General features: G+C 37.7%; 1 long non-coding RNA gene across 1 annotated transcript; it reads right to left on the minus strand.

The window, feature by feature from the left end:
• Window positions 1–778: 778 nt before the first annotated feature.
• Window positions 779–12,052, minus strand: LOC132540202 (uncharacterized). Its single transcript, XR_009551417.1, has 4 exons — window positions 11,969–12,052; window positions 9,929–10,052; window positions 7,886–7,965; window positions 779–922 (listed from the first exon to the last, which is right to left on the minus strand). It is a non-coding gene; the product is annotated as an uncharacterized LOC132540202 (long non-coding RNA).
• Window positions 12,053–27,041: the final 14,989 nt, after the last annotated feature.

A 27,041-nucleotide genomic window follows, 5' to 3' on the forward strand; every position in this document is an offset into this window, starting at 1 on the left:
TATTGGTTTGCTAGGAGGGCCTAAGGACTTCTCAAGCTGTAATGCACTGGACGTGTTGAGAGTACATGGTTATGTAACACCATATTTTTTAATACAACTGACAGTCTGTCTTGAGATTTAAGTGTTTTTTGACAGTTTTTATGCACCTGTTAATTCAAAGCTCTTAACATATGCCAGTTAAGGAGAGCCAGGCACTAAAACATCTAGCTTTAGAGGCTAAATATGGCTCAGCTGTGATCCCAAGCCGGCAGGCTGATGGGAACAGTTCCTTCCTTCAAGATGGAAATCAGCTGTAGCCTCCTCTCTGTGACCTGGACAAGCCATTTTTAGGCAAGGTGGTTGGAAAAGCTATGTGATTTCTCAGACAGTAATCATCAAAACTGACTTCGGTCTTTTGCGTGGTTGCTTACCCTGTATAATGACTGTTCTGCTGTGTTCAGGCGGACAACATGGGATTTGGAAAGCCTGAGCATTCTTGGACCTGGTGTCAGATGAACAAAGCTCTCCATTTGTCTTCTTTCCATACCTTCCCTCTACATGCACCCATACCTAGGACAAGGGCCTACATTTTCCTATTGCCTCCTCCACGTGTTTTAAGATAAGACCGTGCATTGCTCTACAAAATAAAGATCAGTATTTCTCATGTGGAAAAAGAAATATTTTTTGCCAACCATAAGTTAGGATGGTTCCGGTATATTTACTTTAGCGCTAGCTACAAACCAAAAGATAAGTGATCTCTCTGTGCATGTGAAGTACTTTATACTTAATGCACTAAAGCAGCACAGCTTGAAAGATAACTAAGCACTTGCTTTTATTGTTCTCTGTGAGTGTATGGGACAAGGTGTAGATTTGGTACATCTCAGACTTCCATTCCACTCTTGAAGTTCCAGAACAGTGTTGTCCAACAGAAACATAACAAAAGCTGCAAATGTAAGTCACATATGTAATCAAAACTTATCAGTAGTTACAATTTTTAAGTTAAAAAACAACAAATAAAATGACTGTAATAAATGTATTTAACACACACAGAAAATATGATATCAACATGTAACCATTTGAGATATTTTATATAGTTTTTCTTTGGGACAAGATGCCTTTGAAATGCTGTGTATATTTTGCATTTGGACAAAGCACATTTGAAGTTTCTATGTAACAGGCATAGTTCTAAATTATGGAACATGAAATGTAATAAAAAATATTTCAAAAATAGAGGCCATGAAAATGTGCCAACAAATGAAAAATAGCTGGCCCTGGGTAGTATTCCTAGAAACTAGAGAATGACTAGGTACTCTGCAGAGGATTCTTTAGCTGCTCTCTTCCCATGTTACAACATATTTCTTTTTCATATGGTTGCTTTAATACTCTTCTCAGCTTCATGATGATGACCCTCAGATGTTAAAAACTGGAGAAAACAGAACTATCAAAATAGCATAATGAGTTACCTGGATGGAATAGTGAATTTACCATCATCAGAGCATTTGAGTAGGTCTAAATGATGATTTGTTGTGATATTATAGTAAGGTTCTGTACTGTATGTTTAAACCACATAAGTAATATACACAACAGATTACTTGAAATGTAGAGCCAAAGAGATCTGATTTGAATATCAACTTCACTGTTTTTGTGCTGGCAAACATGTTTGCCATTCTGAGTTTTAGTTTCTCCATTTGAAGACAGGGAAACTATTTCATAAAATTGTCAGGGAAACTGAATTTAATACTATACATCTCTTAGTAGAATATTTAAATATTCACTATGGCATAAGAAAAATGTTTATAAGTACTTGCTACTAAAGGTAGATTACAGAGCATACTTAGCATTTGAGATACTGTTCATACAGACTTAATTTTTATTAAGATTTCAGTCATCTATATGAATAACAAGATCATTAATTCTCCTTTATTATTTATTGCCATTAGGCAATAATAATTTATTGGTTTTTTTTGTCATTGCCATCACTGGCCTTGATACCAGCACTACAAATACACCACTGCCAGCGACCATTTTTTCCTTTTTCTTTTTCTTTCTACTTTTTAAAAAAATATTTATTCCCTTTTGTTGCCCTTGTTGTTTTATTGTTGTAGTTATTATTGTTGTTGTCAGTGGTGTCATCACTGTTGGATAGGACAGAGAGAAATGGAGAGAGGAGGGGAAGACAGAGGGGGGAGAGAAAGACACCTGCAGACCTGCTTCACTACTTGTGAAGTGACTCCCCTGCAGGTGGGGAGCTGGGAGCTCCTCTAACTGGGATCCTTATGCCTGTCCTTTCACTTTGTGCCACCTGCACTTAATTTGCTTCATTACAGCCCAGCTCCCTTCTTTCTTCTTTTTTATTGGATGGAACATAGAGATTGAGAGGAAAGGGGAGAGGGAGGTAGAGAAAGAGAGACATATGCAGACTTGTTTTATACTATAAACTGAAGTTGGGGAGTGTGATACCTTTTTTATATATCAGAAATGTTTTGGCTATTTGTGGTTTTTTTCTTGTGGTTCTATACAAGTTTTGGATAAGTTATTCAATGCCATTGAAAAGTATTATTGGGCTCTTGATAAGCACTGCATTAAAAATGTAGATTACTTTTGGTAGAATAACTATTTTAATAATCTTTATCCTTTCAATCCAGGAACAAGTAATATTCTTCCATTTCTTTGTGTCATTTCCTCCTTTCTCCTTCTTCTTCTTCTTCTTCTTCTTCTTCTTCTTCTTCTTCTTCTTCTCCTCCTCCTCCTCCTCCTCCTCCTCCTCCTCCTCCTCCTCCTCCTCCTTCTCCTCCTCCTGTTGGGCATTACACCAGCTCCCCTGCATTGCTTGATGCTGTGGTATATTTACATAATCATTGTTTTGCCTGAGACCTACCCTGCCTGCAGGATATTGGTTAATCCCACTGGTTAGAACCTTCACAATAGCTGCTATGGAAGCGTTCTTTTCTCCACCCCCTCTCCTAGCCATTTCCTTTTCCCACTTGCCACTTCCGGTTAAAGATATATATGTGTGTGTGTGTGTGTGTGTGTGTGTGTGTGTGTGTTTGTGTGTGTGTGTGCCTTGTCTCTGATCAATAAAGGCATTTCATTGCGTTCCCGCTTCACCACGAGTTCCTGGTTCCTCTCCCAAGATGCTAGTCCGGCATTCTCCTCCTCCTCCTCCTCCTCCTCCTCCTCCTCCTCCTCCTCCTCCTCCTCCTCCTTCTTCTTCTCCTTCTTCTTTTTTTTTTACCAGAGTACTGCTCAGCTCTGGCTTATGGTGGTGCTGGGGACTGAACCTGGAAACTTTAGTGCTTCAGTCATAAGTCTTTTTGCATAACTATTATGCTATCTCCCCAGCCCTCATGTCATTTTCTATTTCTTCAACAATATCATATATTTTCACCTCTGAATGGAACATAGAACTTTGATAGTGGGAATGGTGTGGGATTATACCCCTGTCATCCTATAATTTTGTAAATCAATATTAAATCATGGAAAAAAAAAAGGTCTTTCACCTTCTTTGTGAAATTCATTCTGAGGTATTTTATTCTTTTGTGTTCTATTATAAATGGGATTAAGTTTTTCTATTCCATTTCTCTCTAAGGCATCATTTTTATATAGGTACAGATTTATGAGTGTTGATTTTGTATCCTAGTATTTTACTAAATTTATTAATTACTTCTAGTAGTTTTTTTTTTTCTTTTCTGGAATCTTCAGGATTCTCTAGGTATGTTATCACCAAGTAGTAATAGCTTGATTCCTTCCTTTCCAATCTGTATACCTTTGATATTACTTTCTTGCCTGATTGTAGTGGAGAGGGCCTTTAGGACCATATTGAATAATGGTGATAGTGGATATCCTGTATAATTCCCGATTTTAGGGGTAAATCCATTTTTCCTCAATGAGGATGACATTAGCTGTGGGTTTATTATATATGGCTTCATTGTGCTGCTAAAATTTTGTTCTATTCCTAGATGCATTACATTGACTGACTTGCAGAAGTCAAATTTTCCCTGTTTTTCTGGGATGAATCCAACTTGGTCTTGGTAAATTATTCTCTTAATATGTTGTTGAATTTAAGTTACTGAAATTTTGTTTAGAATCTTTGTCTCAATCCTAATTTTGACAATTACCCTCCTCCTGTTGACTCTTGTGTTTCTTTTTTGCTCCTTTTCTAGTTCACTTGTGGTATGAGTTCATTTGAGATCTTTGCTTTTTGTTAGTATTGTATTATATTATTACTATATTGCTATAAACTTTTTTCTTATGACTATTTTTGCTATATCCTACAGGATCTAATAATTGACCTCTTCTTTCTCATTGTTCTTCAAGTAATTTTTAAATTCTTTTTTGACTTATTCAGTGACCAGGTTCAGAATCATATTATTTAGCCTTCACATTTTGAGTGTACTAATTTTTTTCTTTTTGTGGTTGATTCCTAACCCCATATACTCATGGTCAGAAAAGATACTTTTAATGATTTCAGTATTCATATACTGAGGCTATCTTTGCATCCTAATATATGATCACTCCTCAAGAAATATTCCATATGCACTTGAGAAGAATGTATATTCATTTCTTTTGGAATGAAAGATTCTGAACTTTTTTCTGTTTCTCTTTGTTCTGTTTCTAGGACCTGCCTTGAAAAGCCCTTGAAAAGGCATTCATTTTAAGGGGAAAGATGCTGATAATCAGGGGAGTTAAAAGTCACAGAGGGAAATGTAGTGTTATAACTATATGACTGGATACCCATCTGATCTAGAGCTTATTCTAGTTCTAACATGTGAGCATGGCCAAATGTGACTTTCATTTATCTGAAATTTTCTATAAATGGCAGAAATGAATAGAAATAGTATTCTAGTAATTTTAAAGTACCACATTTTGGTTATTTATTTGGCTATGGTTAAAATACATGCCCTTCAGCTGCCACCATCTGCCCAGAGAAGTGGTCAGTGCTTTACCTAGGTAGGGATCCTCTCAGTTCTCCACAGCAGTCTTTTTGGACTTTGTCTTCTTCCTGTACCCTGGAAAGTCTCTCCCCTTTGCAGAGCTCACTTCTAATGTAAACACTCCTGAAAATGAGGGGTCACATAAAACAGAATAGATATTTCAAGCGACTTAACTCATAGGATACTACACAAATGATCTCAGGCTAACAGTGACAGCCACTATAGAGGTGATAGTCATCCACATCCCACACTAGCACTGCTATGCAGATACCTCAATTAAGGTTGGCCTGGGCCACAAAGTTGCAAATGCTACCATAATGCCAACCTGATTTCCCTGATCAGACGACCTCACCAGTGTATCCTGGAGCCCCACCTCCCCAAAGCCTTACCCCACTAGGGAAAGATAGAAACAGGCTGGGAGTATGGATTGACCTGCCAACACCTATGTCCAGTGGAGAAGCAATTACAGAAGCCAGACCTCCCACCTTCTGCACCTCATTAAAATCTTTGATCCATACTCCCAGAGGGATAAGGAATAGGGAAGTTTCCAATAGAGTGGATGGGATATGGAACTCTGGTGGTGGGAATTGTATCCTTCCTATCCCACAATCTTGTCAATCATTATTAAATCACTAATTTAAAAAATGGTTGAACTGGAGAGTGGAGTGGCAAAGGAGCAGCAAAGAAAAATAGATACTTGAAGACTGCCCTTTTGAGCAATCCTTTTCTATGAGTCATTATCACTGCCTTTAGAACATGTCTGTGCAAAACAAAAGTCCCTGGCAACTGTTCTGAGTGTCCTTGCTTCATCTAGTCTGGTATTCAAAAGGGCAGAGAGATAGGTCCTAGTCAGAAAATCTACACTATTGTCTTAGCCTTTGGAACAAACTCCCTCAGTAAGAGAAAGAGTCTAGTTCAAACTCCATTTGCAGTTCTTATCCAAAAGGTTTACCATTTGATTTAAACAAGCTTCTGGATTCCCTGCAAGCTTTATCATTCCAAAAGAACTGTCTTGGTAAAGTTATATTTCTAACCAAAGATGAGAAGGAATTAGCATCACACAGTTTTTCTCAGGTGTCACCAGCCCCCGGTCCCATAAGTAATTGGGATGTGGTAAGCCCTTGTTTATATGCTGGAAAGTGCTACAGACTATTTTTTTTTTAATGAAGACACAGAATTGTGTTCTTTAAAAACAAAAGTGGTCCTTATAATGCTGTCTTAGGTTCTAGCAGTAAGACAGTTGACCCAAACAGCTTAGTCTTCTAGTTGGAAAATTATCTAGTGATTCAGCACAAAAAAACCTTTTTTTTTTAAGTTGCACTGTATTAGAGGAGGTAGATTTGTGTAAAGGAATTGGAGTGATCTCCTTAAAGACGAAAAGTAGCTCATTTTTTTCATTAAAAATTGCAAAATATTCTTCCAGAAATAAAAAATCTCTCTCTTTCCTGATAGATGCCAAGTTCTGCTCTAAAGCCATGTGAATTTTTCTCTCGTGCATTTGTCAGCCTGACTCCAAACCGTTTTATTCTTTCCTTATTTTTCGTCTCTGTTCAGTCTGTTTTTAGTTAGTTGTTTCTTGGCATAGCTTCCGTTGAAGCTGAGAGTGCCTGTTTTTCCCCCATCCCACACCACCCCTCCTTTTTCTTTTTTCTTTTTTTCCTGTTAATTTTTTTTTTAAGTCTTCTTTCTTCTGGGTCCTGTAGTGACTGAAAAAATCGGCAAGACCAGAGTGAATTCAAGTCTCTGCAGCCCACTTTTCACCCATCTATCAGACCTTCCTATAGGAAAGGGTGTATGGGGATGGGTCATAGAGGGATAGAGGAAGACCAGCTCATCAAAGCCTGGTTCACTCTTCTGTGAGAATCATCAGCTTCCAAACTCCTGTGAAGAACCTCATCCAAGGCATAATTTGTGGGGCAGACTTCCCTCAGTAGAATTCTCCAATTCATTTTTAAAAACAAATTTTCTAGGATCTAGAGAGTGTGTTTTTATTTGCAGAACCCCATTATGTTTTGCTGTTGTTTTTTTTCAACTGACTTTATCACAAGTGGCTTCAAGTGGTGAAAAAACAAAACAGACAATATCACACTAGCCATGGAGCACCAGTGGAAACCTGAAAAGAAGATAGTTGCTTTTACTCTAATACAAGCACCATTTATATGAACTTAGAGGTTTTAAGGAGTATCATGAACATATGGAATATTAAGTGGAACACTGTCAGGAGGCATTCATCTGCACTGTGTGTGTGTGTGTGTGTGTGTGTGTGTGTGGATCTGATATGGATTTAGACAGCGCTAGTTTCCATCTATGTGTGAACAGGCTTCAGAAAGACCTCTTAACATCAGAACACACCCACCAGTGTGCCTCAGATCAGGAATATGGGGAAAAGGCAAAGTCAATTTCTCATGTAAATTGAAATTTACTTACACTTGAACTAGTTGGGTAGTCTAATGGGACAATAGAAATCAGACTTTATTAATTTCCACTCAAATGTATGTACATTCAGTTTCTTTGAAAGATTCATTGGTGAAGCATGAGCCCACTCAATTTCTAGGTGACAGTCACAGTAAGGAAACTCCTTTTACTCTCATTGGGGTAATTTTTTTTTCAAAGTGACATAGAAATGCAGTTATTTGTGCTAATATGCATAGGAGAGGTAAGTTTCCAGTGTGTACAGAATTTAAGAAAGTCATGTATTTATTTATTTTAATTTTTGAATAATCTTATTTATTTATTAGATAGAGACAGCCAGAAATTGAGAGGAGGGGGGAGATACAGAGGAAAAGAGACAGAGAAATACCTGTAGCCCTGGTTCACCATTTGTGAAACTTTCCCCCTACAGGTGGGGACTGGGGGCTTGAACCCTGGTCCTTGTACATTGTACCATGCGCACTCAACCAGGTGCACCACCACCCAGCCCCAGAAACAGTCATTTTGATTTCAGGAAACAAAATATAAAAGATTGAACTCACAAATGCAAAGACTGATGCAGGAGAAATCACTTCAGGGTATGTGAAGAGAGATATGAACTGGAATGATTTGACTTCCCTACCTGGAAGAACAAATATTCAGGCCTCCTCTTTTGAAGTAAGTAACCTGGAAAGCTTATTTTTGCATCATCAAAGGTGAGAAGGAATTAGCACCACACAGTAAGTTTTTTTCTCAGATGTCATCAGCTCTCAGTTCTATAGGTAACTGGGGTGCAGTAAGCCCTTGTTTACATGCAGGAAAGTACTATTAAAAAATGCAGACATAGAATTGTATTCTTTTGAAACAAAAGTGGTCCTTACAATGTTCTCTTAGGTTCTAGTAGTAGATAGGCTGTATCTACAGGTGACAAGCCCCATCAGCAGAGAGGAAATAATCTTCATAAAACTGAAATAATTAGGCCAGTATCTCAATAATTTTCAGACAGCCTGTTCATTATTATAAATGAAAAAAACTCTGATATTTTATTCCCCATAAATATTTTTTCTGGTATTTGTCATTGTATAGCTATAGGAAATGAATGGCCCAATAGTTTTGTGTCTTCCTCAACCCAAAAGTAAATAAAGTTACATATATACAGATAGGAGAAATAGTGTTGAATTAAAAGACCCAAAGTGAACAGCTAGCCCATGATGTCATGGTCACTTATGTATTCTTATTGTACTTACATTGTTATATACATAAAAACACATCTATACAAATACACATGCAAGCACTACTATTTAATCTAGTAAAACCAGATTTCCTTCTACCTTTAGTTATCTTATGTGGTCTTATCTCAGTCTCACTCATCCCCAACCCAGACAGAACCTACAAAAATAAAGTTTTGCAGAAGTTCATGATTTTTCTGTGTAAATCTGCAAATAATTTTTGTTTAAAATACTGTCATTGTAAATTCAGTTATGTACAGAGTATATCTTAAATTTACCTCTCAAGTCCAGAGTTCTCTAAGCATCTCTATTATTTTTATTATCTGGTAAATTGATAACATTAGATAATTTATATTCAAAAATTCAGCCTTAGTTTCTAAAATATACTTGACATTTTTCTAACAGAAATGAAATTTCTATCCAAAGGACTCATGATCAATAATCTATAATCAAGATAATTAGTATAAATATTCTGGGTCTTAGTAGCACAATATATTTGCCAACAGACTTACCTTATCTATGATAATAATGAAGTGGGAAAAAATGCAGTGAAAAACAAGAAGAACATTACAGTTGGCATTTAAAATTAACTTTGATGATTTTAAAAATGTTTTCTAAAATAAACAGGAAAAAATGTTTTAACTATTTGATAAAGCTGCGATCACAAGACACAGGATATACTGTGGATTTTTTTTTTTTTTTCCCGAGTCCACATTCCCCAGAATTCTCTGGACTATAAGTTATATTCATGAAACTCAGGCTAGGAGAGACAAACTAGTATCACCCAACCTTGCTATATTCTCTGCCTTTTAAAATGATTTAAATTTATGATTTAGTAGTGATTTCCAGGATTATAAGATATTAGAGGTATAGTTCCACATTACTCTCACCACCGAAATTCTGTGTTCTTATTCCTTCCCTCTGTTTCATTTTGAAGGAGTCTTTTCTTTTTTCCTATTATCTTCAACTTGTCAGTACAACCACCTTTAGGCGATCTTTACATAAAATGTCAGTTGTTTCCTAGATTACTAAATATCATAACTGAGACCATTCTAAGATTAGAAAGAATCTATATTTTAAGACAATGTATTTGAACTATCTGTTCAAAAATAAGTGTGTACTTTAAAAGGTGGAAACAGTGCAAAAGAATCTATAAAGTTATAAATTACAGTGTTTCAGAAAACACTTGAAATGGGCACATGGAAATTCACATAATTAAATAATAATTTAAGGCCTTTGAACATGTTCAGATTAGTCTAGATGGTGTCACATACACGAGTTGCTTGTTAGTAATAATATAATATTTTGTTTATGCACATTCACTTTAAAATACAGCTTCAAAAGCATGACATTGATTGCCTTTATGCATGTGCTTACCATATATTTAGAGGCAGATTTTAGTGAAGCATGGCTGGAAATTCTAAAGGTTTGCATGTCAACACTGGTTCCATTATAGAAGATATTTTCCTTCCTCTATTTCATTTCTAAAAATATGAGATGCCTGAAGAGAGTGGAGGAAAAGGAGAAAGTGCTTTGAATAAATACGTACAGATTCTGAAGGTGGACTTTCTCTTTTCTTCCTATAGCGAGCAGGAATAAATAGATTTATGCAGAAGTTAAAAAGTACACAGAAATCGAGAGGCAGAGTGCAATATTGGTGTAGTGATACTATAAGGATTTTATCAGCTGTTACTTTTCAATCACTAGAACATTTAAAATGTCCTCAGCATATCTTCTGGATCAGATAGAATTTTAAAAATCAAAATTACAAAATTTAGAACTTTGTACAATAAAATATAGTCACAAATTCACTGTTAGAGAAAACAAACAGATTTAAAACAAAGAAATAATGGTAAAAATTATTATGGGAGTAGAGGGAGAAATAAATTTGGGGAATGTCATAAGGAAAAGTTATAATCAGAACTGGATTTGAAAGTAGAATATATGAAAGTATATGAATATATAAAATGAATATGAAAATAGAGTATATCGCAAATATGCCTTAACAAGCCCGGGTTCTGCAGGCTTTTCTTCTGCCATGCCAAAGTGTATTTTTCAAGAAAATTGGTTGCAGCAGTGACTGTGCCTTCAAATAGCAGCAAGCAGAAGCAAGCAGTAGGTCTGGAGGGACTCGCTACAGAGCTGCATTCTCTACCTTTCCAATTCCTGCCCTGTTCTCCTGCCCCAAACCATATGGAATCCATCTTCTTCAAGGACATGCACTGGAAGAAAGACTGGAGGAAATCAGAGCTGCTGCTGGCCGTTTTCACGGCATGCCACAGGAAAGTTTTATTTCCAATTGATTGGTTACAAATCAGATAAATATCGCTTTTAATGAAAGCAACTTTGAACTGCTAGAAATGTTATCTATAGGGACCTGGGGTTTATCATAAGTCACATGTAGCTTTAATCACATCAACATGCTAATTACAGACAAACAATAAAAGCTTTAAGAAATGATTGGGAGGGTTTTATTGCTATTGACAGTCAACAAGGTGTATTTATTTCGGGAGGTAATTGTCAGAAGACTTTCTCCAGAAAGACTTGTTTGTGTAATTAGGTGTATATTATGCAAGCTTATCTGCTGATCAGCTTCTGCTATTTAAAGAGCTCCCCAAATGGTTTCAAACACAGAGGCAATTACAGGAAGAAAAACTCAATAGTTCAATTGTGAAGGATAACAAAATACAGACCTAATTGCTCTGATAGAGAAATGTCATCTATTATGATACAAGAAATGAACATAACTGTAAAAGCAATTAAAAAACTCTTCATATTAGGTATGTAAGAATAGAAAACAATTAGGGTGGAATCTGCAGCTTTTCATTTAGAGTAGAAGTGGGCAGAAAACAGAACTTTTCTCTTTTGACAACAACATACTGTTCAAGGAAGAGATACTCCAATCTAAAAATATTTGTGATTAGAATGAGATAAAATGAAAAGTAGCAATAAAGTGCTAGATAGAACTGATTTTACTGTGTGTATGGGTATGTTAAAATACCTAAATTTAAAAGATTCTAAAACTTTGATAGCATCATCCCAAACTTAAGTACCCACATGTGATTTCCATCCAAATAAACAACAAAAAACTTGTACAGCTATCCCCTGACCACTTCTACTTTTAGATTAGAACAACTGAAGCATACATTTACAAGAAAATTTCCATCTCATCTTTAAAGACAAACTGACTGCATTATGACTGAACTAGAGAGAGAAATACTTTTCAAGCTACATACTATTTTGTGCCATAACGAATCATTCAACTCTAAAAGGGAAAAACCCTAATTTTAAAATATTATTATATCAAAAGGTGTTGGACTGAGCTTAATGCTTTCCAGCCCCAAATATTGGCCTCAGCTCAGTTTCCATTTCATCCAAAGCAATTAAAAATGTGGTAAATCCTTGATCAAATTTTACCTTTAAACAGGGTCAGTGCTGCAGTTGTTGTCACGTTTTAATGGGTTCAGAGTCAGTTTATGCAAGAGACAATCAAATGTTTGCTTTTAAAGGCCCCATAAAAAGTAAGAGCTTTTAACCTTTTGGATACATTAATAAAATGCTAATGACATCATAGTCAAGACCACATTTGGAGGTTCCCCCAAATTCCAAATGACCATTGTGAAAAGAAAACAGATTTTTAATCAAATGATCTGTTATTTTAATAGCCACTTAGAAAACAGAAGATTTATTGAGAAGCATAAAGTTTGTTTGCATGAGCAAAGGCAAAGCTTTTAAGAATTACCTTCTTCTGGGTTTCCCCCCTTAGTTCCTTGCAACATAATACTACCAAATATTTGTGCATTGTGACTCAAGCCTACAGTCCTATTTCTAGCAGAAAATAAAAGGGAGTCTGGAGGGGGGGGGGGAGAAAGAAAGAAGAGAAAAAGGAAAAGTGGTGCCAATTTGTCTGCCCAGGCCCTGATTATTGAATGCAGAATTTTTTTTTTCTGGGGGGAAGGATTTGGTGGGAATGTTTCTCCCTTCAGGGTGAGATATCTGATATCCATCCTGAGACCAATCATAAGGCCAAACTTTCAAGCAAAACTACACAAGGGGGAAAAAAAAGTCTTTGGGTAAAATTCTCTAAATTTGCAGCAGATCTCTAGTTTCCGCTGAGCAATTAAAGCCCTCTCTCTCTCTCTCTCTCTCTCTCTCTCTCTCTCTCACCATTTCTGATTATGAAATACATTGATTTAGGGTGCAGGGAGTTGTTTCTGATAACTTGAGAACCTTCAGTTCTCTGCCCCTTCCCCCTTATTGATCTCCCCTTTGAATCTCTGTTCCTCATTTCTGTCTCTCCTGTCTAGAAGTGCTATCCAGTGACCCCTGGTGCTGATTAAAGTTTCTCGGGTGACCCCTGAATGCATTTTATTACACTGACTGGTCATAAAACCTGCTTAAACTGCTTGCTTATCCAAACTCCAACCTCTTTTGAGGAAAGCCCCATGGTTAGTCTAACCTCAGACTGGGTATATTCAAACAAGCAGACCAAGAGAAGACATAGAGAACTGAAACACATTTTTTGTTGGTACCAGGCAGCTACCCAGCACACAGGAAGGAAAAACTGGAATGAAGACAGGTGTGCTCAAGTTCTGGAGGAAAGCAACATAATGCCAGTGTAAGTGAAATACAGAGAAGTACAAACAGGGAAAGGGGGGAAATTAAAACCCTCTGAGATTTTGTTCTTTTCCTGAAGAAAAATAAAAATAAAAAAGACTGCTAGTGTGAAAACAAGGTCTAAGTATTGCAGAGTAGCATTAGGCATTTCTGAAAACAAGATATTCTTAAAATTAATTCTAGGGGAACATCTCTTCTGGAAATAAGAGATTTCTAGAAGCTCTGCATATCTATCCCTAGGTAATTCTATCCCTAGGTAATTTTATATATAATATATTAATAGTTCAGGAGGAAATTGGACTACTATTCTAGTTACAGTTAGACTCAAATTAGCCTTTTTTTTTTTTTTCTAGATAGGTGCTGGAGACCAAATTTGTGACATTAGCAGTCCCCCATGTATGGACTTCTGTGAAGAGTCCCTCCCACTTGGGACTACCATGTGGACATAGTAAGATGTGGCAGTGTTTGCAGGAGAGGTCAGAGAAGGCAGTGCTTTAAAAGAGATGGGACTGTTAGGAAACAAACCTCCCAAACCTCTTTCCCTGCTATTAAACTTGAATGGAGGCAGGCATGCATATCAAATCTGATTAACATTTGGAAGTTAAATGAGCTTTAAACTTCCTTTCTGTCCACAAAACCTAAAGATAAGTCAGCAGAGAAGCCCTGAGCCAGAGAAGAAGACAGTCTGTAAGTGTGCTGGGAGATGCGTGTGCTCAGTCCTGTAAATGGGGTCCTGCCTGTTGCCTCTGGGGACAAGATGAAGGTTAGGTGCCCAGTTATTCTCTGGTAGCTATCTGGCCAAACACAGAACCAGAGGGACAAATCTCCTTCTGGTCAGGTCCTCATTTTGGAGACACTGAGCCTTGATCAGGTTCACATCCTTTGCTGGGAGTCCTTGCCATTTCTAATGTACAAGTAACAGTCACCTCCTACCCCACACCCCTAACCCCCCCCCAAAGAACTGAGAAATCTCTTCTTAATACTATCAGGGTCTATAACTTTGGTTATTCTCAGACTTGCTAGCTAGCTTAAAGATACATTCTTATCTTAAAGTAGGCTCCTTAACAAGGTACAAACAAGGACACAAGATAAATCCTCAGCGACTACTGAATCAACACATGATGGAGAATATGATATTGGTGATGGTTGGGGACCAGTCCATGGTGCACCGGGTTAAGCATACATATTACCAAGCACAAGGACATGGGTTAGAACCCCTGCTCCCCACCTGTAGGGGGTCCACTTCAAGTGCAGTGAAGCAAGTCTGCAGGTGTTTAACTTTCTCTCCCTCTTTATTTCTTTTCCTTTCTTTTCTTTTTTCTCTTTCTTTCTTTTTTTTTTTTTTTTTTTGCCTCCAGGGTTATTGCTGGGGCTCAGTGCCTACACTACAAATCCACTGCTCCTGGAGGCCATTTTCCCATTTTTGTCCTTGTTGTTACCCTAGCTGTTGTCATTATTACTGTTGTTGTCATTGCTGTTGTTGGATAGGCCAGAGAGAAATCGAGAGAGGAAGGGAAGACAGAGTGGGGGAGAGAAAGATAGACACCTGCAGACCTGCTTCATTGCCTGTGAAGCAACTCCCCCGCAGGTGGGGAGCTGGGGGCTTGAACCATGATCCTTATGCCAGTCCTTGCACTTTGTGCCATGTGCACTTAGCCTGCTGCGCTACCACCTGACCCCCATCTCTCCCTCTTTCTATCTCCCTGTCATTTGCCCTGGCAAAGAAAGAAAATGAAATTGGTAATGGTTACTCTTAAAAAGGAAACAGTTATGTTTTTTTTGTCTTAGAAAATGTGCTGCATGGTTCTTTTTTTTTATTCAGGAAATATACAATAACTGTAAATTATTTAACTCTGCTAGAAATTAAGGCTGCCCCGCCTAACCCTCCCCTTTTCTTTTTTGTCTGTTTTAGTCTTTGTTTTTAGTCATTAAGCAAAAGTCAAATATTCCTTGAAATTCCCTTCTATACTGTGAGTCAAAGCTGGTGATAACACTCCTTTTTTTTTTTTAGTAGTGATTTAATAGTTTTACAAAATCATAAGATTGCAGGTGTATAATTTCACAACCATACATGGTAAGTTTAAGTCACCATGTCCTCCACCAAAGTGCTCCCACCCCCACCCCATAACTAACATTTTTAAATTTTATTTTTCTTTCTTTCTTTCTTTTTAATTTCTTTATTGGGGAATTAATGTTTTACATTCGACAGTAAATACAATAGTTTGTATATGCATAACATTTCCTAGCTTCCATAACTAACCTAGTTCTCAAAAAAATCCAAGAAATTATTTGGTTACCTTTTTTTTTTTCCCCTTGTCATCAGCATTATAACTGGAGCTTGATGCATACATAGGACTCCACTACTCCCCCCCCTTTTTTTTCATCTTTTTCTTATAGAGGGTAAGACAGAGAAAGATAGCTGAGGCTAAAGTGACAGAGAGAAGGGGAAATAGCTATAACACTGTTCCCCCACTCATGAAACTTTCCCTCTGCATGCAGGAGCTGGGGTCTTCAGCCCAGGTCCTCCTGCATAGTAATGTGTGAACTCTACTAAGTGTGCTACCAACTGGCCTCACTTGTTTGCTATTTTACTTAACGTAATCACTTCCAGTTGCATCTGTTTAGTTCCAAATAAGATAATCACATATTTTTTATTGCAGAGTAGTATTCCATTAAATATATATCCTATAATTTTTTCTTATCTAGTCATGTTTCATTGGGAATTTACTTCACTACCTGGAATTAACTAGAAAGTTATACTTCCTGTAGTTCAACCTTGACCTTATTTAGTTCATCCAGAGATTTTCAAAGTGGATGATAAGTCTGAAAGCCAGTGGGATTCACAAGTATTCAGAGTGTCTTTGTATATCACTATTTACTATATCAAGGGCCTGGCTTTCAGATAGGGATGTTTGTGAGAGTACTTAAATAGCGACTAAAGAACCCAACTCACTACAGAGGGAGCAAGACTCATATATGCTGTTGTCCAGTTTATAGATGTAAATAAGTTGCGGCTTACTATATCCTTAGGAAGTGTACCTAAGTATTCCCATTTCAGAGATGAGGAAACCTGGGAATAGAGAAGTTAGATAGTTGCACCTGTTCCCATTCCTAGTAACTGACTGATCAGGAATTTCATCCTGAACAATATAATATGCTATACTGCCTTTGAGGTCTGAGTCTTTCCTAACCAGCATCTTTTAATCAACTTTACCAAGTACCAAAAAAGAGCATTTAGAAAAAAAAAGAACTAAAGCAGGCCCAGAATACTTATCAAGTTACAATTCCAGGTTATTTCCTCTATTATGTCTTCCTGGGTAAACTAGCTTACACGTCACCTGATGAATCTTATTCCTCTTCTTGGCAGAATCCAGTTTTCTTTTTAAATTCTATTTATTCTTGTTAATTGCCCGTATCTTGCCTTAACAAAAGAAGTGATACACCTTTTTTTTCAAGGAGTGGAAAATTTAGTGTTAAAAATAGCAATAATAAGAAACTTGTTTCATGCTTTCAGACACAGGCCATAAGATTGGAAAGTGAGTACTAGATGTGCCAAAACACTAGATAAGTTAGAGTTCAAGTTGAAGCAGAGGGACAGAGAGGACTGATAAATCAAAGGCAATAGTCAGCTTTCATGCATTTAATCCAAAACCAAAACAAAATAAAACAAAAAGCTGGTGAATAGATAAAGTGGTGGAATTATAGAGTCAGATGTTAAGATATAAACTATAAAACGATTTAGTAAACACATTTCTTGGAAACTAGCCTAGACACAAAAATTTATTAGGGCAAGTTATCTTCAAGAAGATAGTCACAATAACAAAACTTTGAAAAATCTGAAACTATCCAAAAATCGGAAACATGTATAATTAAACACTAACATATTGTGCAATCGTATTACAACTATTAAAAGTGATGACATAGGGAGTCGGGCAGTAGCGCAGTGGATTAAGCGCAAAGCACAAGGACTGGCGTAAGGATCTGGGTTCCAACCCATCTCCCCACCTGCAGGGGAGTCGCTTCACAAGTGATGAAACAGATCTGCAGGTGTCTTTTTCTGCCACTTTCTGTCTTTCCCTCCTCTCTAGATCTCTCTCTGTTCTATCCAACAACAACAACATTAATAACAACAATAATTACAACAATAAAACAAGGGCAACAAAAGGGAATAAATATAAATAAAAATAAAGTGATGACAAAAAGTAAACAAGTGACTTTGGGGCCAGGCAGTGGCACACCAGGTAAAACACACATAGCTCAAGGAGAAAGGACCCAGGCAAGGCTTCAACCTTGGCTTCAACCTACAGGGGGAAAGCTTCATGAGAGCTGAAACAGTTCTCTAGGTGTCTATCTTTCTCTCTCCCTCTCTAGCTCCCCCTCCTCTCTCAATTTCTCTTTACTATCCAATAAAGTAGAAAAGTGGCCTCTAGGAGTAGTGAATTCATAGTGCCCACACCAAGCCGCAGCAATAATCCTGGGGAAAAAAAAAGTGTCTTTTTATTATTGCTCCAGAGTGATTTCCAGTATAACAAACAATAGCGTTTACTATACACACACTGGGACAAAAAGTTACATTGTATAAAAATATTTACATGTTTTTCTCTATGCTATCTATAGCCCCATTGATTATTTTACAGTTCACATAATTTATTTAATTATATTTGTAGAAACTAACACTTTGATTATATTTATGCATTCGTAATGTGGTCTTAATAGATCCGGAGAAACAGCTCACAGAGTAGGACTTGTACTCTGCCATCAGCATGGGTCAAAATCAAGTTCCAGCAACATATGAGAGGTGCTATGGTACAGGAGGAAGCTCTAGTACTATTGTATCCCTTTGTGTGTGTCCCTCCTCTCTGCCTTGATATCTCCAAATGAAAATACACTACAGAGGGGTGAAATCATGTATGTGCAAAGTCCTTGGCTTCAGAAAAAAAAATTTTTTTCTCCACTATCCTCAGCAACTTTTCACTTTCTACCTAAAAGTTCTGTTTGTATAGTCTTTATTGTCCAAATGTCTGAAAAAGATGTTGGGGAGGGGGGACTCTGGTGGTAGAGCAATGGGTTAAGCACACATGGTGCAAAGCGTAAAGATAGTCGTGAGGATCCCGGTTTAAGCCCCTGGCTCCCCACCTGCAGGGGAGTCGCTTCACAAACAGTGAAGCAGGTCTGCAGGTGTCTATCTTTCTCTCCCCCTCTCTGTCTTCCCCTCCTCTCTCCATTTCTCTCTGTCCTATCGAACAACAATGACATCAGTAACAACAATAATAATAACCACACAATGATAAAACAACAAGGGCAACAAAAGGTAAAAAAAAAAAAATAGCCTCCAGGAGCAGTGGATTCGTGTCACAGGCACCGAGCCCCAGCAATAACCCTGGAAGCAAACAAAACAAAACAAACAAAAAAGATATTTGGGGAGTATATTTTCCTTGGAATGGTACATGTTCACATTTCAAGATTTCAGTGTTTTGAGATTTATATAATTGACACTTAATCTTTACCTCTGCCATATCTAATCTGTCATTAATCCTACAGTGTATTTTCTCATTTTTAATTTGTAGTCTTTATCTTTAAAAGGGCAATTTTTTCTCTCTTCCTCCCCCCTCCAGTCTCTTTGCATGGTTGAGATTTCATTGCTACAGATGGAATTTTTAAGATAGAGTGAGAGTCAGAGAGAGAAATGGAAAGGCACCATAACATGCAAGTTTCCCATGTGTGGTGGAGGCTGGGCTAGAGCCAGGGTGAGCAATCTTGCAGGCTCTCATTCTCTTTCTCTTCTTCTATGTCTCTGTTTAACAGCATCTCTCCTCAATTTTTTTTTAACAATACAGAATGCAATTATAATTGCTTTCATGAAAAATAAATATTGGGTAAAGAATGCATAGAAATGTTCAAAGTTACATCAACAGGAATATTGAGTTAGGACTTTTTTTTTCTAGGTATATTCCAAGGGGCCCATAACTATTAATTAATTTGCATGTGTTTAAGCTTTTATTTATAAAAAGGAAACACTGACAAAACCATAGGATAAGAGGGGTACAACTCCACACAATTCCCACCATCATAACTCCGTATGCCATCCCCTCCCCTGATACCTTTCCTATTCTTTAACCCTCTGGGAGTATGGACCCAAGGTCATTATGGGGTGCAGAAGGAGGAAGGTCTACCTTCTGTAATTGCTTCCCTGCTGAACATGGGCATTGGCAGGTCTTTCCATACTCCCATCCTGTCTCTCTCTCTCTTTCCCTAGTGAGGCAGGGCTCTGGGGAAGTGGGGCTCCAGGATACATTGGTAGGGTCATCTGCCCAGAGAGGTCCGGCTGACATCATGGTAGCATCTGGAACCTGGTGGCTATAAAAATAGTTAACATATAAGCCAAACAAATTGTTGACTAATCATGAACCTAAAGGCTGGAATGGTGCAGATGAAGATTCAGGGTCTCCGGTTTGAAGATAGCTCGTGGGCCTGCTTAAGTTATATTCCAAAGGGCCCATGATTATACTAGTTTTTGCCTGAGCCTGACCTCTGATATGCAGGTGGACTTAAGTTTTATCTGGGGAGATGATATCATGGCTGGATCAAGGACCAAAAAGCTGGATCAGGGAGGAGATTATCTCCCAAATATGGTAAAGTTGTATAAATATTGTTGACTGTAAACCCCATCAGTTTGATCTGATCTGGGGCCCATATTCGGTTTAGGAGCCTATGTAATCTCTGCATCCCTGTAGGTCTGAGTTGACACTCTGTGGTCATGAGTAGTAACATTCTAGTTGCCCCAATTTCAGGACCCATCTTCCTCAGGTTGTAGATAGAATATGTTATCCAGCCTCCCTTCTGAGGATGAAAAATTCTCTACTGTGGTTGGTCCAAGTTGAGGGCAAGGTCAATGAGGGCCCACAAAGGGGCCTATTGTGTTGTTCCTGATGGAGATAACCAGTGGCAATGGATAGAGGGATATATTAGAGGTCTAGGCCCATCATGTCTATTTGGGAATTTCAGGACTACCCGACTAGGGCCTCAGATGATGGGGTGGCCTGATAGTGACTAAAGAGTCATCACTAAAGTATGCCAGTCTCTTGCCCTTATTCAGCTTTTGCAGTCCTTACTTCGATAAGGTTAGCTTTGGAGTAACTGAGGGAATATAATAGGAAGTAGGTGAGGAGGGTATCTAGATCTAAGTAGATACTATCTCACTAGGAACTTTATGGTGTCTTTTTAGGTCTTTCTACTTGTTTTCTTCATTTATTGACCCATTGCAGACTACTGTGCACTTTTGGTTTCAGGTATATATTTTAATTTTTGCCTAAGCCCAATAGCTAACATACAGGTGACTTAAAGTTATTTCTGGGGAGATGGTGTCAGGTTGGAAATATGACTAGAAAGCTGGATCAGGGAAAAAAGTAGCTCCCAAATATGGGGAAAATATGTAAATACCATTAACTATAAGCCCCGTTGATCTGATCTGGGGCCCATTTTCAGCACAGGAGCCTGTGTAACCTCTGCATCCCTATAGATCTGAGGTCATATTCCATGGCCACAGCTAGGAACAATCTAGGCTGCATTTATTTCAGAACCTGTCTTCCTCTAGTTTCAGAGTATTTTGATCCAGCCCCCCTTTGGAGGGAGGGGTAGTCCCTACCATTGTTCCATATTGAGAGCAAGGTCCTGTAGAGGTCCACAAGAGGGTACATGATGCCATGATGTTGTTCCTGATGGAGATGACCAGTGATGGTGGAGAGAGGTATCTATCTGTTAGAGGTCTAAGCCGACCATACCTATGTGGGAATCTCAGGATTCCCTGACCAGGGCCCTGGATGATGGGGTAGCTTGGTAGTGTCCAAAAAAGGCATCATTAAAGTATGCTGGTCTTATCTTGCCCTTATCCAGCTTTTGTAGTCCTTACTTTATCTGAAAAGGTTAAGACTTAGAGTGATTGAGGAACATGCAATAGGAGGTAGGTGAGGAGGGTCTCTAGGTCTAAGTAGAAACTATTTGATTAAGTACTTTATGGTGTCTTTTTTAGGTCTTTCTACTTGCTTGCTGCACTTATTGAGTCATTGAAAAGTATTGATGGCCTAGAACTCTAATAGACTCATATCAGTGATCAGATTTGTGACTATATAAGAGGGATGTGTTGTCATTGTTGCAATTACTTTCAGTGAAGTTAAGATGAATTTATACTTCTGAGTTTTCTACAATGTCAGAATAATGTCAAAATCTCAACTGTTCAGCTTTTTCATGTGTATACCTAGAAGTTGATGGATACTGCTAAGTGCCAAAGATGGAAAGTTTGCCCCAAATCTGTGGAGTTAAAGATTTTAGTCTGACCACCATCAAAATACAAAACTTTGTCTACTAAGTAAGAATCAGCAGATAAACTCAAAACAACAGATTTTCATTTATTTTTCTGTTTTCCATGCTCTTTAAGAGGCTTTTGTAGGAAAGAAGGAGAAGAAGGAGGAAAAGGAGGAGGAGGAGGACGACGTCAACAAGAAGAAGATGCAGATTTTGTAGACAAAGGAAAACAATGTAATAATTGTTATATATTTTACAAACTTAGGGCCTGATTACTAAAATGCTAAAGACTTGCTTGCCTGAGGTGAGAACTCAACTACAATTTCAAAGCTTGGAGGAGAAAGGCCAAAAAATTCAGGTTTTAAATTGCAAATTTACTTAATCCTGGATTGGACTCTGGTGGTCTGTTCACCATGGTGCTGCCTGTATTAACTAACCTAAGCCCTATTCCTAATTACTGCCTGCTGTTGATGTTCCTAGATGACATCAAGATGTGTGGGATTAATAGGCAATACCAAGCACAGTGCATGAAAATTGTGGCAAAACATCATGTTCTCTCAAAAGCAGAAAAAGAGTGATTTCTTGGGTCAAAGCATTAATATCTAGACCTACAAGACTGCTGTTATTATTTAGGGTGTTTGTGTGGAAGATGCATCATTCATTCAGGTCAGAAGACTATCTTGAGCTTATCTTTGAGCCTATCTCATTTTACTTTTGAATTTTAAATTTCTTTGTTTATTAAATTTCTCTCTCAGAGTTTTAAACACAAGTTTTAAAACAAACTGCTGTTAGCCTCAAAGTACTGTGTGTGTGTGTATACACGGTAAGACTATAGAACATTGGATGATGCTATTTGTGTATTTATAATATCCTCTCAAAAAATAAAAGAGGATTTGAGGTATGTCATTCTTAGTAAATGAAGAAAAATTAGCCATTAGCATCTGAGACTTTAAGAGCTCACATACACCCAAAGAATACTGATATGACCATTTTCCCAAGCACTGTCATGTGACCCTACATATAGAGAATGTGAGACTTTTTGTTTTTGTTTTTCCTCTCATTTATGATGTTTCAAGGAATTGAACCTGGGACCTCAGAGCCTCAGTCATGAAAGTCTTCTGCACAACCATTATATTATCTCCCTAGTCCCATCCAAAGGATATGGCATCCAGAGAGTTCATATTTGTGCTGTCATCACAAATTTAAATTTGACACTGGTGATATCATCACTGTGGAAAATAATTTTGTAAAAATATCACTGCTGAGTGTTTAGATTGTACCAGTTGTCATTAAGAAGTGAGATCCTGTGAATGGCTGGTTAGCTCTGTTGGTTAGAAGTGAGATCCATGGAATCTGATAGAGACTACAAGCATGAAAGAATTCACAGTGAAGGAAATTTACTTCATTAAATCAACTGTATCAAATACCACACTAGGCCTTTCCTATTTATCATCTTCTGATAGCCCTTCAGCTAAGTATTATTACCTCAATCTATGCATGAGCAAATGAAGAGGTTAAATACCTGCTCCAGTATCACACAGCTGTGATAGAAGGCAGAAACTTGCTCTTGTCTACTTGACGCTTAAAGTATGTGTTCTTTCCATTATATCTGGAATGTTTGGAATTCAAATTGAATTCTGTTTTGGACTAGATTAAAGACCTGCTCTGTGGCATCTCTCAGAAGTAAAATGAAATAGGGGCTAATGAAAATTGCAATTCACTTCCTAACAAAGTCCAAGACTACAACAATAAGGAAGAGGGCCTGTCGGAATAAAACCCATGGCAGGACTGATAGCTCTTTCATTAGATACTGTGATCTCTAAAAGTATTGGTGCCCCTTCCTCCTGCCTTCTTATCAAAAACAATGTTTCTGGAAGACAGGAAAGGGTTATGTATGAAATAAGTTTATACTCAGGTATTTAGTGACTAACGAAATATATCTTCTTTTTAAAAAAATTAATTAACTTTATTTATTAGATAGAGACAGCCAAAAAAATCAAGAGAGTAGGGGGGAGATATAGAGCGAAAAAGAAAGATACCTTCAATACTGCTTTACCACTTGCACAACTTTTCACCTGCAGGAGGAGACTCAAACCTGGGTCCTTGTGCATTGTAACATGTGCACTTAACCAGGTGTGCCACACCACACAGCCCTGAAACATACCTTCTTATGAGAGAAGAAAACAGGCAAGGCACTTTTGGTGTGTGGATGCCAGTAGGGCTGGAAAGAAGAAAAAAAATTCCATAAATGAGACAACATTGTTTTATCTCCTACTTAAATCAAATTTTAGACACAGCATTTGGGTAGGAAAAAGGGAGAAAATAAGATTTTGGTGCATTTTCCTTTGAAAAATCTACATGTTTACAATGGGTCTGAAATTTATAGCCATGTTCTTGGTTTAAAAGAAATTTATTGACGTTCATCATTATTTTTCATTCTAGTCTTGTGGTCACTGATGATTTGCATCATTTTTAAGGTCAAGCGCTACTATTAAAATGTTTACTGAATTATATGGGTTTTTTTTTTTTGTAGTTTTCTCAGTGCTGTTCATGATATCACACTATAAAAACACCATCGCTATAAACTTGACCTCTTAACTCATAAAGTTTAAAGTCTAAATTATGGATTTGACTAAGACCTGTACTGGGCAGCAAACTTTGCAAATCATAGTGGTGGGGGGACATACACAGAGAGTTAGTTTGTATAATTAATTAGATATTGGAAAGAGTTACACAACAAGAAAGTATCTTACAGACCATAGGGTTTAAAAGACTAATGCAAAATTGTAAGCACTACTCTGCCAGGTAAGACACAAAGTTCCATTTTTAAACAACTTTGTTCAGACTTCTGAAAGATATCTCACTCTGCTCTCCAGGAAGCATGGCCTTGTCACTATGAGGCAAGTAGATAGGGTTGGCAGCCATCTTATGCAATGAAAGACAAAATGTCTGGCTCTGAGCCAAGGAAAGCCAAAGTGATCAATATTCCACACTGAAAGCACCAATGGGCCCTTTGTCCCAGGATGAATGCTTCTGGGAGATGTGCCAGCAGATTCACGTGTGCACATATGTGCATACACTGGGTAACATGATGATTCAGGAAGTCGAGTCATATGGGAAGATCAAAAGCTCAGCAGGATATTCCTGCGACTCTGGCATTGGTCAGCAATACTTCACTGTCCACATCCAAATATGAAGGCAGCTAAAAGAGCCTACAGATGGAAGATAAACAGAAAAGGGAAAAAATGTACTAAGGCAGCTTATTTTTCTCCAGTTGTCTTTCTACCTACCATGAGCAGACATGGTGTGCTGTCAATCATTCTTTCATATCCCTTTGAAGTGAGACTCTGTCCTTGAATCCTACTGAGTGGGTGCCAGCCTGGCCTGATCTCACCTCACTGAACCTCCTGGCCTCCAGTGCACTCAGAAGTATTTGCAGCATATATTGGGGATAGAAGGGAATATGATACCAGCCCCAGGTTCAGGCAGCTACTAGAGTCTGTCATGTGTCTGGTGCTGAACAAGAGCACACTGCCAATTTAAAACCAGCCAAATGACCTCAGTTTTCTTGCAAAAGTATAAAGAAAGACAGCATGTGTATGAGATAATAATGAATAGGTACACATTACACACCACACACACACACACATTTATATGAAAAGCTAGGTCAGATTTGAGATCTAGATGAAAAAGAATATTCTGTAGATAGCATAAACAGAAGGGCCAAGTGAAGCCCTCTAGTCATTGTTTTCCTTACAAATCAATTTTAAGGACACATCAAGTCAGGGACAAAATGGATATTCAATTTAGGACTTTTTCAAACATTTAATAGCTGCCTTTCTCATCATGTTTGCAATTGTTACAGTCTTTGTTATGAATAGCTTCTCATCACATTTCTCTGAGGGGGATCATTATAATTACAACCTCATGTTATAAGAGAGCAGAAAGAAATGACTTGGCAAAGGTCATGTGGCAAGGTAATGTCCTAGACAGGAAGGTAACTGATTTATCTGGAAACCATTGTGAGGTGTGCCTTCCTGTATGCACGGCAGAAAGCAAGGCTCAGGGCTGCTCTAGCCCAAGTTTAGAGCTTATTCAGAAACACCAGCACTTGAGATAGATGTGACATCACCAAGAAGATAAATCAAATGTAAATAGTAATAGTTGCAGCAAAATCTTATTGGAAGCGTTTCCAAAATCACTGGTTTCTTTTTTGGAAACTGTATTTAAAATAAGGAAAGAATGAAGTGCCCTTAAATGCCATGGCATGTAATTTGGCATTCAAGTTGTTATGGTATCTACTCTTAGCTAACAGCCTATCCACTGTACAAGTTTTATTTAAACTTATGTAAGGGTGATATTCTCCTCCAGCTGTTACTCCCTTGTATTCTTGTAATCACTCACACAGCTACAAAATATACCAAGAGTTCTATCCTAGAATTCTGCTTAACAGTAGAAAGTAGAGATACTAAACTGTTATAGATCTTTTGTTTGGCTTTATTTTGTTTTGTTTTTACCAGAGCACTGTTCAGCTCTGGCATATAGTGGTGTTGAGGATTTAACCCAGCCTTGAAAGTCTTTTTTTTTTTTTTTTTTTAACCAGAGCACTGCTCAGCACTGCTCAGCTCTGGGCACTGAACCTGGGACTTTGGAGCCTCAGGAATGACAGCCTCTTTGCATAACCATTATGCTATCTACCCCCCCTACCTTGAAAGTCTTTTGCATAGTCAATATACTATCTCCCCAGTTTCAAAGTTACAGAATTAAAAAAAAAAAGCAAAAAACTCTACCTCCTATCACAACATTGGAGAAAGTAAGATTGAAATATTAAATTAAGAGGATCACAAAGAATCTAATAATATTTTTCAGAAAGTATCTGGTAGCAGAGAAATAACTATACTTACACAGCTGATTTTGTTTAAAGAATGCACTTAATATATGGACTTTGAAATAGTTAACATGGAGAAATAAATAATTATCCAAAACTCATATAAAAATTCAGATGTATGAAAGTAAACATTTAAATCATTAAATGGGGGAGGACACCTTCACTGATCACAGGAGAGACCTACTAAAAGACGCTGTCATAAGATGGCACGAGGCAGATACAGCTCCCTCCCTCCGTGACATTTGAACAAGCAGTGTTCTCTCTTTTTATTAGTGATTTAATATTGATTTACAAAATTACAAGATAATGGGTACAACTCTGCACCATTCCCATCACCAGAATTTTGGATCCCCAACCCCTCCATTGTAAACTACAGCAGTTCTCCCAAGGTTGCAAATATGGGTTAACAATAATTTCTACTATTATCTGTCTATGTTTGCATATGTTTGCTCTTTTTTTTTTTTTTAAGGTCCCATCTTCCCTTCCTTTCAAGTCACACATATACTCATTACTACATCCAAATATCCCTCCCTCCCCCCTCCTCTCTCTTTGGTTCCTGATGGAGTTGGAGTTCAGAGCCCTGCGGTCATCTTCCCTCTATCATTTCTTTCCCACTGGGAGTATGGAACAAAATTATTTTTTGGCTGCAGAAGGTGGAAGTTCTGGCTTCTGTAATTGCTTCTC

This window comes from Erinaceus europaeus, chromosome 9 (genome assembly GCF_950295315.1).
Source record: "Erinaceus europaeus chromosome 9, mEriEur2.1, whole genome shotgun sequence".
NCBI classification, from domain to species: domain Eukaryota; kingdom Metazoa; phylum Chordata; class Mammalia; order Eulipotyphla; family Erinaceidae; genus Erinaceus; species Erinaceus europaeus.